The following is a 16,815-nucleotide window of genomic DNA, read 5'->3' as shown; positions in this document are numbered from 1 at the left end:
GCGAGCAGTTTGCCGAATAGAGGAATTGGCTAATGTTGATGCTAGTCTCTTGGTCAATAGTCTTGGCTAGTAGCATGGCAAACAACTTTTCAGAGATATATGTTGGGTTGTTCTTCAAGCTGATTGCTTCAGCAATATACCTATATAATAGTGTGCATTCTATTGTTGCTACTGGGATGCCCTCTACCCAATCCTTCCTCTTATTTTTGGCATGTTCATCTTCCTTTAGGTACGTATTGACTTCATCAGCAGTGGTTGGTGTGGGTTTGGCTGCATCTGGTATCTTGAGGACACGAGCTAGCTCTTATGTGGTCAACTCCAGTGACACACCACTCACCTATGTTGTTCCCTTGTCAGCCTTAAAGGTATTGAGAACCTATTGGGTGATGTCTGCGTTGGAAGGTAGTCTTGTGGCCTTGCCTATTTTGTTGTGTGCCACAATACCGACTACTTCAGCTATTGATGCCAATAGTGATTCATTTTGTGCATACATGGTGTTTATGGTATTAGTCATCTTTTCTAACATTTTTCTCTTTTCCATGCACTATTCAAGGGAATAATCTTGTGTAGAGAAAGTGCACTCACTTGTAGAAGTAGGCAATCCAAAGAAGGAACATTGAGGCATATCAAGTAGAGCAACAACAATTGTTGAGGGATAAGGGGTGAGAGGTGATGAGGTTTGTTGCTGCAGTTGCGCAGTTGTTGATGGCGAAGGACAAAGCTCTGTAAGGTAGGGTGCTAGTGGCACAAGATTGCATGAGTAAAGTCAAGAAGAGCGCACTCGTCGCATTGTTATCTTCACACGTGAAATTCTCCACTCCTTTCCTCTTGAGATTTCGTATGCCATTTGTGACATGTCGTTCGTGCATTAGCCGGCCTCGATAGTTCTTAGTGATAGGATTCTCTTAATGATTGTGGAATCTTCCCTCTGATGATTGTTATAGGGCATTGGTCTTACTGGCTTTTCCTCAAGAATTGGACTGGCCAGGCCAGTTTGTGGCATGTGTGAATCTGGATTGAGTGTTGCTTGTGACTGTTGAAAGAGTGGAACCGTACTGGCTTGCCAATTGCTGAGTCTGGACTGAAGTTGTTATCGTAGAGGTAACTGGTTTTGGAAATTGATGTGTCTCTATTGGTTTGATATGGAATAGGTCCACAAGTTCATCTCATGAGTCTAGATTTGTGTCTAGTTGTAATGGAAATGGCCTATGAACTTTGAGAATAGCGGAATTAAGAAAATTAAAGTGAGCATTTTTGTGAGTTCACTTTGAGAACATAGTGGGTGAACTGAATTGATGGTAGCAACATGAACATAGTACTTTAATTAACTTGGCATGAACAATACTTTTGCAATAGAGAGAGTATTAAAGAACACGACAAAAGCTGAGGACCGGATTTACTTGGAGCCGGTCCCCCCTCCAAAAGACGTTTGTATAGATTCTCCCATCAAGAGAGACTTGGTACAATACAATCTTTGTGTTCCTTGTGACCTTGGTGATACTATGAAGATACAAATCTTCATGCATCACGAGCATAACATAAACTTTGCAAAAAGCATTAACTATCCCAATCCTCAGTCCCAAGGCCTCAAACACCTTCAAAGGTGGACAAAGCTAGCGGGGAATGAGGGTAGGAAAGAGGAAGAAGAATCATTTATAGGAGAAAGAAATAGTTCCTCACTTATCATCACTCTTATTGATTAGCATAGGATAATAGCATAGTAATGAAGATGAAGAAGATGGCAAGCTTAAGCATTGAAGCACGGCTCTTGGTTGGATTTGAATTCCATAGCCAAGAGTGTTGGTGTAGGCTCTCCACTTCTCAATAAGCTTGGAGAAGGAGATGGAGCTCTTGCACTTTGCACTTCACACAATGAGAGAATGTGTATGTGTGTGTGGGAGAATATACCCCCCTCTCATGCTTGGTCCACCTCTCTCTCTCTCTCTCTCTCTCTCTCTCTCTCTCTCTCTCTCTCTCGTATTACTTACTTATTTCATTTGGACATGTGTCCTCTTTGAGAGAAAGAACTTAATTATTCATTTTTATTTTTCTAAATTCTTATTGGACACCTTTAAAACCTATCCAATAGCATTCAAGCACATCATGAGGGCCACATGTGGAGGATCATTTGAACATGTGTCCTTTATGCTTTAAGTCATTTGGTTTGAATTGAATACTTCAAGCACTTAGTCAATCAAGCATGAAAAACATTGATGCCTCTTGAGAGTTTATCTTTGAATTGAACACTTCAAGAACCTTAGTCATTTAAGCATGTGAAAAGCACCTCAAGCTTTTGGGCACTTAGCAAGCTCACAAGCACCTCATGCTTGGGTAGGATTCCCACCTCAAGGTCAGCACCCCTAGCTTGCCGAAGATCAAAGGACTTTTTAACACTAACTTTTGGAGGTCTTTAACGAAGATAACCCTAAGGTCTTTAAGCTCCATTAGGTAGCATTGCTCTTTAACAACCATCTCTCATTTGGACCCCTTTAACCTTGGTCCCATGTTGAGACAGATCCATAAGCACATGTCTATATTCTAACCCTCGTTTCCATTTATTCTCCCACATTAAATGATTAATTTACTATGAGAAAATCATTTGGGTTGGTTAGATATTGACATTATCTCTCTCTTGAAATCATAGTCGTCCTCGACTATGAGGTAGAAGAGATAACCTCTTAGTCATTAGTCTACATTTCTTAGTGGGTAGAGGATCCCTTTTCACCCTGTGACATCATTCCAGAATGGATGACTAGTCCATTTGGTGCTTGGAAGACATAGTTGCCGCAAGCATGTCTGCTCTTTAGTCCATATCATACTCCCGAAGTAGAGTGACAAATTCTACTTGGTGTTTGAGTGACGTTGTCATCACAAACATGATTCTAAGCATGCATACTATTTAAATTTAAGCACAAAAGAGGATTAGTCTTATAAGACAAAAACATTGTTCATTTAGAAAGCATTTACATTTGCTTACTCTAGTGCAACATTGTAAGCATTGACAAGGTTCATACTAAGCTACAGATTATTTGACCAAGTGGGCCGAGGCTAAAGCAACTCAAAAGAATAGGTATTTGTTGATTTTATGAGAGCAGCTTTCCTTTTGAGTACTCGAAGCCGAGCTTCCTCTTGGGCTTCATCAATAACCTGCTGTCGTTTTATCTTTCTTTGCTTTGCTGCATGCATCTTTTCTAGCAATTCATTGGTTAGTGACAAATTATACTTCTTTAAATGGCATCCAATTAGCCATTGGTTCACCATCTAGAGTGGACAACTAAATTGCTCCACTTGGAAATACATCTTCAATGATAAATGTTCCGTTTTGCATTTTCTTAACCTTGGGAATGTGTTGCTTCAGGGAATAGACAAAAACTAAGTCCCCTTTTTTGAAAATTTTTGTAACTAGATGGGAATAAAAAAAACTGTTTTTGTTTGAAAGTTTTTTTTTTAGTTTTTTAGACGTTTTGTAAATGCCTCTACCCTACCAAGTCTTGCCAACATTCTCTTTGTCTGTAGTATGTACCATACCGATTCGACATCAAATGTATATCTAATGCATGCATGGAATCTTGCCATGATTCGTCTCCTATTACTTTTTTAAAATTGGGTAACACCTACTGGAATATTAGGAAATAGCGCTTCTTGTCCACGTCTGTCTATTGTGGTAACGTGCCGGGAGCATGAGAGATTCCTAAAAATGAGCTCGAGATTCCCCAGCATGTGAGGCTATGGAAGCTTGCCCTGCACGCTGTCTTCTTCTTCTGCTCCTCTGTCTCTCTCGCTCGCTCTCTCTCTCCGGGCTTTTGACACCCCCTCTCTCTCTGATCAATTAATGTGTATCCCTATCTCTCTCTATTGAAAACGGACAAAAAAAACTACTGGAAACAGTCCGCGCCGGCGTGGACTGTTTTCAGTAGTTTTTTTTCCCCCTCTACACCAAATCTCAACGCTGAATTGGCTTCTAGAGCCCTCTCGTCAGCATGGCCACCCATGCTCTCTTCACCTCGGCCCCTAGTGATCGTACCCTCTCGTCAAGGAGCCTGCATGCTGTCTACTTCTTCTGCTCCTCTCTCTCGCTCTCTCTTGCTCTTCGGCCTTTTCACACCTCCCTCTCTTTCTCATCAATTAATGTGCATCTCTCTCTATTAAAAACGAAAAAAAAACCACTGGAAACAGTCCGGGCCGGATCTCTCAACTTTGATGGCTTCTAGACGCAGAACAAGTTCCCCAGCCCAAGCTTACCTTGTGGAAGAGCATTCTCTCTCTCCCCTCTTTTGACTGCACAGCACGAGTTATAGGCAACAAGCTAGATGCCGCTACATGCATTTCTCTCTCTCTCCCCCCCCCCCCCCCCCCCCCACACACACACACACACACAGTACACACACAACGGCGTTGTTGGCGGGTTTCATTTAGAAATTCTCGCACCTGCTTCCTAGAGCCCAATACCCACCTTCTGCAAGAAAGAGAAGGCATCTGCCTTGCTAAGACATTCATCCATGATGGCACAATAAGTAGCAACACCATCAAGAAGGCAAATAAACCTGCACTAATGGGAAGTGTAGCTAAATCGGGCATGCAAAGGGGGTACATTCTCCAGACAAGCGGCAGCCATTCCAAGTGCACACAATGCGCCAACAGCAACCCATGTTGCATCAGTCTCCTTCGTTAGCTCTCTCTCTCTCTCTCTCTCTCTCTCTCTCTCTCTCTCTCTCTCTCTCTCTCTCTCTCTCTCTCTCTCTCTCTCTCTCTCTCTCTCTCTCTCTCTCTCTCTCTCTCTCTCTCTCTCTCTCATCAGCATGGCCAGTCGTGCTCTCTATAAAAAACTACCAGCGCGGACTGTTTCCAGTAGTATTTTTTAATTTTTAATTGAGAGAGAGACACGTTTCTGAAGAGAATACAGGCGGGGGAAGCAAACTAGGGAAGGCCTGAGGTGAATTTTTGATAATTGAAACTTCTTTGTGCCTCGCCGACAAGCATATTTGTTATGGAAGCTATGCTTACAACGCAGCTCGCCAAGGTTGTCGTCGAGCTATGTGAACACGCTTTGGTGGGTGGATAGAGAAGCTAAGCTAAGTAATCTCAAGCAGTGGATGGAAGGAAGCTCATGGTTATACTACACCCTACTTTGGCTACCATGTCGGCCCTAGTGATCGCACCCCGCTTTACTATAGGCCAACCCGTTTTAAGAATCTATATGAAATCTCCAATGGCGTGTTTCCTCATACTCAGATCTGCAATAGAGCCAGTGTGAGAGATACACATTTTTTATGAGATTGAGATGGCAAGGCTTTGGCTACGGAGGATGAAGCTCAACTCCCTGACGTTAGGGAGGTGATGTGATGCAGCCACTTTGAGGAGATTTGCATGGTGCAGTGCAATGGCCAAGCATTATTTCAGTCCTTGGTCGATAGCCTCTGCACAGCTCAGATGCGCAAGGGAGGGATGAGAACAAGGCATTTGCATTAGAGTGCATACACACGAGAGAGAGAGAGAGAGAGAGAGAGAGAGAGAGATCAATTTTGTGAACATACTAAATTCCCTTTATGATAGATTCAAATAGGACTCTATTTTCATGAATTTTCTAAGCGAATTTTCTCCTTCTCCCCCTCCTTTTTATTGGGTATTTTGATTTTTCAACATCCAATGCTCATCCAAAACATTCGTGATAAAATTGGCTCTCAAGGCTACGCTGAGGCACACTTTTCTCGAAGAGTGGTCGGCGTGGTAGCAACATCAAAATTCCAAGTTTTGGGAGAGAGGGAGAGGGAGGGGGGGAGAGAGAGAGAGAGAGAGAGAGAGAGAGAGAGAGAGAGAGAGAGAGAGAGAGAGAGAGAGAGAGAGAGAGAGAGAGGGAGAGAGAGAGAGAGAGAGAGAGAGTCAGGCATGGTAGTGACATCAAACCTTCAAAAACTAAAGAAAAAAGCCTAAAATAATGGTTAGAGAGAGAGAGAGAGAGAGAGAGAGAGTCGGCATGGTGGTTGCATCAAACCTCCAAAAACAAAAAAATACCCTCAAAGAGTTCGCCAAAAACAAAAAATAAAATAAAACCCTAAAACAATCCACGTTGATTGTTTCAAGGGTTTTTTTTTTGGGACGTTTGATGCCACCTCTCTCTCTCTCTCTCTCTCTCTCTCTCTCTCTCTCTCTCTCTCTCTCTCTCTCTCTCTCTCTCTCTCTGCTCAATGCTTGTGAGAAAGTCGCTCGGTTTTCTCTTTGCTCGAGAATGTTCGCTCGCCATTTGGTAAGACTTGGTATTTTGATTAGGTTTTTTCACTTTTGGCTATGGTTCCTTTTGAAAAAGTTGTTCCCCTAGTAATCAGGAGTACACTGGTCAGATTTCACTGTCAGATGTCTACTTGGTACATGGATCATGATCCATGTTGAGAAGCATCTGGTCATGATTTTTGGTTCTGCTAGTTCTCTGCTTCTAGTTGATCCAGTTCTCTTCCCTTTTTGAATTTGGACAAGTAGGAGTTCAATTTTTCTCAATTTCCAAGGTTTTGCTTTGCTCAATCCAATTTCTTGATTTAAATGACCTTTTAGTACTCTATTTCTGACCAAACTCAAGGTTCTGGTGCTTGAGAGCCTGTTCTAAGCAAAGGAAACAGTTCTAGCATATTTTTCCAAAAAGGTGTTGGAATTAGGGCTGCAGAGAAACACACACAGCTTGGAGAAGACGAAGGAAGCTCAAGGCACACAATAGAGAGTGTATTACTTAGTGTGCAATGGAAAGATAGATAGCCCTAGAGTGATGGGCGTATATACAATGCACGGGGGAAAAAACCTCCTAAAGAGGGAAAAAATGCCCCGGCGGTCCTAGTGTGTTCACACACATCACTACCACATGTATATGGTAACAAATCCCCTCTACAGTGATGTGGTGAACGAGAGCTGGCACATGAGTAAAGGGAAGTGCCATGCCCTGAGGACAGGATCAGTCCACAAAGGGGAGTAAGCCCAAAGCTTTGCGGAAAGCTTCAAGCTTCTCACGAGACAATGCCTTTGTGAAAAGATCTGCAAGGTTGTCCTGTGTTGGCACATAAGCCAAGCTGATCTCTCCTGCTGAGAGCCTCTCCCTGACATAGTGGTAATGCACCTCAATGTGCTTTGTGCGAGCATGAAAAACTGGGTTCCTCGCAACTGCCAATGCGCTCTGACTGTCAGTGTAGATAGTGTTGGCAATGTCCTGTCCAACACCCAAGTAATCTATAAGGCGTCTGAGCCATACACACTCAACCGTAGCTGTGAAGACTGCCCTGTACTCAGCCTCACAACTCGAAGTGGCCACAGTAGGTTGCTTCTTGCTCAACCATGATATACATGAACTGCCAAGCATGAAACAAAAACCACTTGTGGACACTCTCGTGTCAAAACAACCAGCCCAATCTGAGTCCGAAAAAGCATGTAAGTCTGGCAGCAATGATCCCCACTTGGGATAAAACAAGCCAAGATGTAAAGTGCCACTAAGGTAGCGGAAAATCCTCTTGACAGCCTGCCAATGCTTAGACCCAAGGCTATGCATAAATCTGCTGACCTGCGAGACTGCAAACTGAATATCTGGCCTCGTGTTGCATACATAAATGAGGCAGCCAACAGCAGTTTGGTAAAGAGTGACATCAGCAGGATCGCCAGCATCATGTAGACTCAACTTCAAACCTGTTTCCATGGGAGTGGCAATAGGTTTGCAATCCTCAAGTCCAAACTTACATAGCAATGTCTCTATGTAACTTTTCTGACACAAGGCAATACCACCATCACACTGCTTAACCTGTATACCCAAGTAATGATGCAACAGCCCCAAATCTTTCATCTTGAAAGTAGCATTCAAATCAGCCTTAAATTCAGCAATATGTCTCTCATTTGGTCCAGTGATCAGCAAATCATCAACATAAAGAACCACAATGAAAGGTACATCACCCTCACGCTTTACATACAATGTGCTTTCTGGTGGACTGTTACGAAAGCCTTATTTGACCAAATGAGTGTCAGCTTTCTCATACCAAGCACGAGGAGATTGCTTCATCCCATACAAAGCCTTGTTACATTTGCACACTTTGTCCTCTTGTCCTTTTATGACAAAACCGCGAGGCTGCGTTACATAAACTTCCTCAAATATGTCACCATTCAAGAAAGCAGTAACAATGTCTGATTGATGTACATCCCAACCAAAATGAGCTGCCAATGCACATAGAAAACGCACAGTAGTCATACGACAAGTGGGAGCAAAAGTCTCTTCATAATCTATGCCTTTTTGTTGTGCATAACCCTTTGCAACAAGTCGAGCCTTATGGCGATCGATCTCACCATCCGGCTTGCGTTTCAACTTGTAAACCTACTTCGTACCAATGGCCTTTTTGCCAGGAGGCAAATCACATAAAGTCCATGTGTCATTCTCTATAAGTGCATCATATTCTGATTTCATGGCAGCAATCCAATTTTCTGAATTCTGTGCTTCATCAAAAGACAGAGGCTCCTCAACATCATGTAAACTAGACACAGCCAAAGCATAACAATCTGATGCATAAGATGCATGGCGAGAGCCTGAACGAGTACGACTAGATAAAGGTGCATCCAATTTACTGTCACGCAAAGTGTGCACCAGCCATTTTGGCATACCTCTAGCCTGCTCATTTTCAGCCCTTTCCTCATCAAGTACATCATGTACATCTGCATCAGTAATAGGCTGTTCTAAAACATTTTCAGAAACCCCCATAGGCTGTACATTTGCCTCATTGGAACTTACATACGTATTTCCACCACTGAAAAGAGGCAACAAAGTGTCATAAATGTCCTGTGAGCTTACATTACTGTCTCTAGTACATGACAGCAAGGGCTGAACAGAATCTTCCACAAACACTACATCCCGTGAAACCAGAATACTTTTTGTTTGCGGATGATACAACTTGTAACCTTTGCTTTCAGCACTATAACCAACAAAAATACATTTGACAGCCTTATCATCCAATTTTCTGCGCTGCACTTGTGGCACCAAAGCATATGCCAAACAGCCAAAAACACGCATGTGCTCAATAGAAGGATTTCTATCATGCCATGCTTCATATGGAGTAATAGACTGCAAAGCTTTCGTAGGACACCTGTTAAGTACATAAGTGGCACACATGATGGCCTCAAGCCAAAAAGAATGCGGCAAAGCTTGACTTTTGACCATACATCGTGCCATTTCCGTTAGTGACCTGTTTTTCCTCTCAGCAACACCATTTTGCTGAGGTGTATAAGGCACTGTACATTGGTGTTTTATCCCACGACTAGCCAGAAATGCATTAAATTCATGAGACATATACTCCCCGCCTCGATCGGAACGGAGGGTGCCCATAGTACATTTTGAGACATTTTCAGCCATAGCCAGAAATTGTTTGAAGCACATAAAAACTTCGGACTTCGCTTTAAGCGGAAATACCCATGCATGCCTGGAGTAATCATCAATGAAAGTCACGAAGTACAGGTAATTGCCCAAGGACGGAGTTTGCATGGGCCCACAAACATCACTATGCACAAGCTGCAACCTGCATGTGGCCCTAACTGGACCATCCTTTGGAAACTTAGAACGCTGCATTTTACCCAGAATACAGCCTTCACAAACATGTTTGACAGGTGCTTCAAGAGGCGGCAAAGAAGCAACCATATCAGATTTCTGCAAACGCAACAAACTGGCAAAATTCACATGACCAAAACGTGCATGCCAAAGTTTTGCATCTGAAATAGCCCTTGAATCTGCAACAGCATTTGCAAAATTTTGTCCACACTTGTCATACAAAGTGAGCTTATACAGCCCACGGCACAAAAGCCCAGATGCAACAATTTCATCACCAAAACTGAGATCATGAACTGTACATCTGTCATCCACAAATTTGACTACAAGTCCAAGTCTAGCAAGTGCGGATACAGACAAGAGATTCTTCTTGATCCCAAGTACATAAAGTGCATCAACAAGTGTGAAGGAACTGCCATTAGCAGCAGTGAGCACAATCTTTCCAACTCCCTGAACTGGATAAGAGGCGTTGTTGGCACAAGTGACTGAATTCCCATGAGGGACATACTCGAGAGAGGTAAACAATTCAGGATGTGAGGTAATGTGCTTTGTAGCACCACTGTCGAAATACCACACATGTGAATCTGCAGCAACTGACAAACATGCATCATGGACAGCAGGATTGTAAGTGCACTCTGCGCTAAAAGCCCATTCTGCATCAACATCAGCATCACAATCTCCTCTCACAGAAGACTCAACAATGGCTGCATTTGTAGTGGAACCAGCATTTGGAGTGGAACCACCCTCTTTCTTCTTAGCCTCTTTGGCCTTCAACTTAGGACACGACTTGATCAAGTGATCATTGGCTTTACAAAAATGGCAACGCATCTTCTTTTTGCCCTTATCACCAGAATTGCCAGACGAAGTGCTGCCACCAGAAGCATTAGGAACAGAATTTTTGCCACTCGCAGCAGAACCATAAGAAGTGGCTGCATTACTATTACCACCCTTTCTTTGAGAAGCAATAAAAGCCTGTTCAACTGCACGCTGCCTAGTCCTGTTTTTTCTAGAAAGTGACTCTTGCAACAGCAATGTGCATAATGCATCAAACTTGACAACTTCAGGATTTCCTTGCGTCATGAGTCTCCAAGTACTAGCAAAAGTCTCGTAGGAATCTGGTAAGGCATCAAGAACAGTCTGCACAAGGGAACTGTCCGAAATGACTTCACCCGCAGAAATGAGTTGCTCATTGATATCCTTGACACTAGCAAGGAAAGTGTCCATATCATCTTCCTCATGCATAATCTTCGACTCTAGCTCTTTACGCAGCAAAGCAATTTTAGCCTCATTGCGGCTTGCATAAAGACCTGCTAGAATATCCCAAGCCTGTTTTGCAGATTTTGCTGAACGGATGTGAGGAATAATGGTGCGCTTCACAGACAACGCAATCAATGCATGAGCCTGCGCATCCTTAACATCCCAACGAGCTTGTTCTGCCGTAGGCAAAACAACTCTAACAGCTGCAATCCTTGCAGCAAGACCTGCAACATCCTCAACATCGCCTATATCTTCAGAACCAGGACGTACATCAATGCCCTGCACAATGTTCCAGACACCTTTTGACACAAGAACATGTTGCATCATATAAGCCCACATAGGGTAGTTGTCCCCATCCAACCTGTCCTCAACAACAAACATCTTGAACACATCTGTGTTGTTGTTGTCAGCCATGGTAAATGCTGCACCTGATGTGAAAACTGCCCGAAAATAGGAGAAATGGAGCGGGAACAACTTGTGCTATATAGCACAAACCGTAGAAGACTATAAGGCACCTGTTATGCAGAAAACGGCACTGACAGAAAATCTGCACAAAATGACGAAATAGCCTGTGTAGTACTGCCCGTAGTGGAAACGGAGGCCGAAATGAGTCCAAATCAAAATTCTGAGCAGACCAAGCTCTTTGAGCTTTCCCAAAATATTTGTCGACCTGCGAACGCTCGCCAAAGCTCACCGAAATCGGAGAAAGTGAGCAGGCGTGTGCTGGAGCAGCTGACGACTAAGCCCAGGAGGACGTGACCTTCTCTGATACCAATTGTTGGAATTAGGGTTGCAGAGAAACACACACAGCTTGGAGAAGACGAAGGAAGCTCAAGGCACACAATAGAGAGTGTGTTACTTAGTGTGCAATGGAAAGATAGATAGCCCTAGAGTGATGGGCGTATATACAATGCACGGGGGAAAAAACCTCCTAAAGAGGGAAAAAATGCCCCGGCGGTCCTAGTGTGTTCACACACATCACTACCACATGTATATGGTAACAAAAGGTACATGGATCACGATCCATGTTGGACAGGCAAATTGGAAATTTTTTGCACAATCTATTTCTAACAAGCTTATCTATCCCCTTTTTGAAGGTTTTACAGGGTTTGGTTCAGTTTTGAAGCTCTGATTATCAGTTTTTCAACTTTTCAGAGTTATGGTCTTTGACATCAAAATAAGGTTCTGGAAAACTTTTTTCTCAATCCTTTTGGCCCCGAATGATGGTGCAAATTGTTACTTAACGTACTCCTATAAAGTAAAATAAATTTACAACCATAAATGAATTTAGCAGTACAAAAACGACAACGAAGTGTATGGTGGAACAATGCTTTTCAAGCATGGAAAAATCAAAGAACGGAATACTCTCTTGTACTTCACTCACAACTTTCTTTACTCATAAGGAGTAGCACTGGCTAGTCTCAGACTCTAGTCTCTACTAAGCACTAAACCTACATCTAGCTACTTTACTGTCTATATGTAAGCGGAATGGGTGTCAAAAACTTTGGAATGGATTTTTTTTCTACACTGAGTCACTCACCACCTAAGGATTTGTTTCCTCGGCAACGACGTCAATGTTAGCGGATCACCGCGACGGATGTCTGCAGCATAGCTTTTTGTACTAAAATAATATCAATATGCAAGGAAGCGACCCGGGATGGGACACGGAGACTTAATGAGAATGTCAATCTCACCAAAGTGAACTCAGAGGGCCTCTCATATGACAAAAGAAAATCAACCACTTCTTAGTCAGAGAATCAGTATGCATCCAATCTCACCGCTTTAAGTCATCACGCCTTCTCGACATCCAAACGAATTCGAAAGCAACGAAACTTAAGGAGAGGTACTACAACACCTAGGGGCACAATCCTACCAAGTTCTGCAACCATTCGGGAAGGTACATAAATCATGAACCATCACAAAAAATGTGCAAAAGACTGAAACAGAACTATACGAAAAGATCCCCCTTAAGCATAGAAACACTTATCCATGGTTAAAACATTAAAAAAAACCATTTCAACCTTCAAATCAATGCATTTAGCTCACAAGCAATGCGTCGGGAATCACAGCAGAATTGAGAATGGTTATACTTAAATTGTAGAGCAAGAGTCAAGGAACACAATGTGCTATTCGGAAATGAATTCTAATTACCATTCTACGAGAAAAGAGGATTACAACTTGTAGCAGCAAGAGGCTCTCACAATGAAAGTTCAAAACTCCTTTTCTAAAACTAAGGGTTTTGACTTAAAAGGCTAAGGGAACTCTCCCACGGCCATTCGGCCACTTACAAGGGGTGTAGACTCAGAGAGGTTGAGAGGGTATGCCAAAATATATTACAATTACAAATCTTCATTAGCTGAATTACACCGCTTTGTTCGAAAAAATGAGCGAGTATTACAGGGTTTGGTGTACATCCGCCTATTATGTGTCAGTCCGTTGTGTCCACCAAACAGGCATTCACGTAGCAAGATGGTATCATGAGCATCCAACCAATGCATGTGCTTTTGGTGAGCAAGAGGAGGCCTAGATATTCCCCATAAAGATGATTGAGCACCTTATGGGAAGCAAATGGTGGTTGTCTTTCCCTAGGTCCCTTGACTACCGAAAAGGGAAGTGCCTAGCGAACGAAATGGACTCAAGGAACAGGCATTCAGGTAGCAAGATCTTATCATGAGCATCCAACCAATGCATGCGCTTTTGGTGAGCAAGAGGAGGCCTAGATATTCCCCATAAAGATGATTGAGCAGCTTATGGGAAGCAAATGGTGGTTGGTTTTCCCTAGGTCCCTTGACTACCGAAAAGGGAAGTGCCCACTGAACGAAATGGACTCAAGAAAAGGTAATACTTTCCATTGTAGACAATAAATGTGTTATGATGGTATTTAAAATACTAAATATATAGTTTTCTCCGTAGGTGGCACCGAAAAGGGAAAGAGAAAGTGGTCGATGTTGAGGAAGGCTCTACAAGATGATCTTGGAAGGACCAAAGATATGTAGGATCCATCACACTCAGGTCCTTGATGGGTGCAAGCCACAAGCTCCACGAAACAGAGGCCGTCCCCAACACAATATACCACTTGAGATGCCTCCTCATGAGTTGTCTCATCCCTTCGTGACCCTCTCCTCCTTACTAGCCCTAACAAGTTTTGTAAAGTGTATTAATTTGTTAGTTTTTGAAGTGTGTCTATCAAAGAATGAATAACTAGTCACCTTAAAAAATGGGCCAAAAATCAAGGTGTCAATATGCTTATATCAACATACCGCCCCTTAATAAAGAACTTCATAGTGCATGTTCTCTTCCATTGTTAGCTTAGAATCTCCTCCTCTCTCTCAATCAATCCATGCCATGGTGTCTAATTCCAGAGAGCCCTTGGTGATAGAAGTTATCTTTAATGTAATTCTTATCACAAGCTACCTACAATCTCCAACACATCCATCAAAATTATGTGCGACGAGATCAAGCATCGGGTGCATTATATGTGGGCAACAGGCTACGAGCGTGCAAAATGCATTGTTCTTTAGTGGTGAAGAGAAAACTCACGACTTGGAGACCAAGATGACATTTATTTATAGTCAACAAGGGCTAGCTCAATTGGTAGAGCAAGAGCCCCTTGTGTCCAAGGTCTTGGGTTTAACCCCCTTGACAGCTCGTGTAACATGTAGCCCTTAGGGGTCGTTCCCCTAGTCCATATAATGGGTTGGCCAACCTTATCCGGCCGAGAAGACCCACCTTAAGAGTCAGGCTACCTCCTTCTATGAGGATTGGGTGTGTGTGTGTGTTGTTACTTCAAAGTTGTAGGTAATTCTCAAAAAAAAAAAGGATGGTGTTTAGGTGTGTGTGTTGTAATTTCAAAGTTGTAGGTACTTCTCAAAAAAAAAAAAGATAGCGTGTGGCAGTTTTGTGGACAAAGAAAATTTTGTGACAGTGGCCCACCTCGGTGTTTGATTTGTGGGAGGGCATAGTGTGAATGTTACCCACCATCTCCATCATGGACGCACAACTAACCACATGCGCTTACAGGGTGAGCATATTTTATATGTAGTAAATTCACTAGTTCCTTTTCTTGCACACATGTTCAACAGGGCACTAATGGAGGGTTTACCAGCCAAGTGGATGCACCATTGTGTCGATCAACAAAGCATGAAATATGCTCGCTCCAACCAGCTACAAGACGATCATGGTTGGCCATGTCTTGCCCATACTTTATGGAGCATGAAGGCTTACACGCATCCGGACAAGTACGCTTCACGCGAGCCTTCTCTACCATTGATCATGTATTCACTTTGAGATATTTGATTGATAGGCCAGGTTGAGGAAGAGAAAGCTATGTTGCTGCTTTGTAGACTGCTGCAAAGCCTTCAACACATTGCCACGAGAGACTTTTCTAATGCATAGTCACTTGGGATCCTTATTGCCCCTGAGATGGGGTATCTATGCTTTGATGAGATGTTATGTTTTATGCTGATGATATCAAATTGGGAGGTCTACAACAACGCCAACATGCATTAGATGATTTTTGTACATACTTACCTTGGGGTCACCTCCTCTGTCACTGCCACACGATTCACTAAGGGACCAACAATTAGGGCCAAACGGACACGGGGATATGTTGCTTTGGCCATGCTAGAGATAGTGTATCAATGCCAGTGCCACTAGCACATTTCGATGGGCCCCGGACGAAGGGGTGGCTTTTTGAGACTCTAGTCACACAACCATTGATATACGGCTATGGTATGTGCACCCTCATGATGGTACGTATTATACGCAGCAAACCCCCAATACCTCTTTTGTTCACGCTGAGTTTGATGCATTACCCATGATGGTGGAGGGCACACTTCAGACCATGCGTCTTCTAGAGAGATTCCGAAAGTTACTATCTAACCAACTATCATATAGAGCTTCCAATACTTACAAAGAGCTGGCAAGGGATAGGGGATCATGATATGTCTCGCTCACGCAGCAATAGGGACTAGAGATGGACCGCCTCCCACCATTCCAATACGACAGAGACAACACACATCCACCTCGCACATAGCAAGAGGAAAGCAAAGTCTTGAAGCAAGACCCTTTTCAACTATCGTTACGAGGCATGGATATCACCCAAACAACCCCTACCTCCAAAAATGCTGCACTACAGAGCACTTTATGAGCATTTCAAAGGATGGATTCTTAAAGAGACCTAAATACATGGAGGCCATTTTACCACATGGTTCTAGAGTGGCAATTGGCCATCGAAAGGTTTCATCACATCACCTTGAGACTGAGACGAGAGAATATGCAGACTTTGTAGGGAGGAGATGGATGGTGAGGAGCATGGGGAGGTGGAGGATAAGTAGCGTTATATATGTGGCTACAGGGCCACTAGGATAGATACTTCTGTCAACTCTTAGAGTCAGTGCATCAGGGCAGGCTGGGTGGACTTTAGATACTAGACATTCAATGACACAAGGAGCTTTCCTTATAGGCACAAACAACAAGAAGTGGGGGACAAGACGCAGATCACTAAATACTTTTAGAGATCCACTGCACCTCCTGTCCCCTGCGCAGCAGGGAGTCACCTTGCAGAGGGCAAAAACACTCGGGATCAGCAGGAGCCAGAGCGCGCTTGGTTTTCGGATACTTCATTTCTACCAAGGAGAGGTGATAAGAGGTAGAAGACCAATTCCACCGAGAAACTGCAGATCACATGGCAAGCTCAGATTAAATTCTTCATGGAGCTGATGACAAACTTCCTCTCTGATATAAACCATACTCCATCCCCAGTATAGTACAAGATGGAGCTAGCTAGATTACACATCATGCTTGTATACCCTATGCCTATAGTAAAACATCGAGCTCCATGCTCCATCCAACCATCATGGTCGCCACCCTCATAACCCCCCCCCCCCCCCCCCCCCCCCCCCCCATGCCTTGTACACTCCCCCCGCGCAGCCAGGGAGTCACCCAACAGAGGGCAAAAATACTCGGGATCAGCAGGAGCCAGAGAGCACTTGGTTTTCAGATGC

The sequence above is a fragment of the Adiantum capillus-veneris genome, chromosome 22 (genome assembly GCF_014529385.1).
Source record: "Adiantum capillus-veneris isolate H3 chromosome 22, ASM1452938v2, whole genome shotgun sequence".
In the NCBI taxonomy this organism is placed as follows: domain Eukaryota; kingdom Viridiplantae; phylum Streptophyta; class Polypodiopsida; order Polypodiales; family Pteridaceae; genus Adiantum; species Adiantum capillus-veneris.
This window is presented reverse-complemented; position numbering follows the sequence as displayed.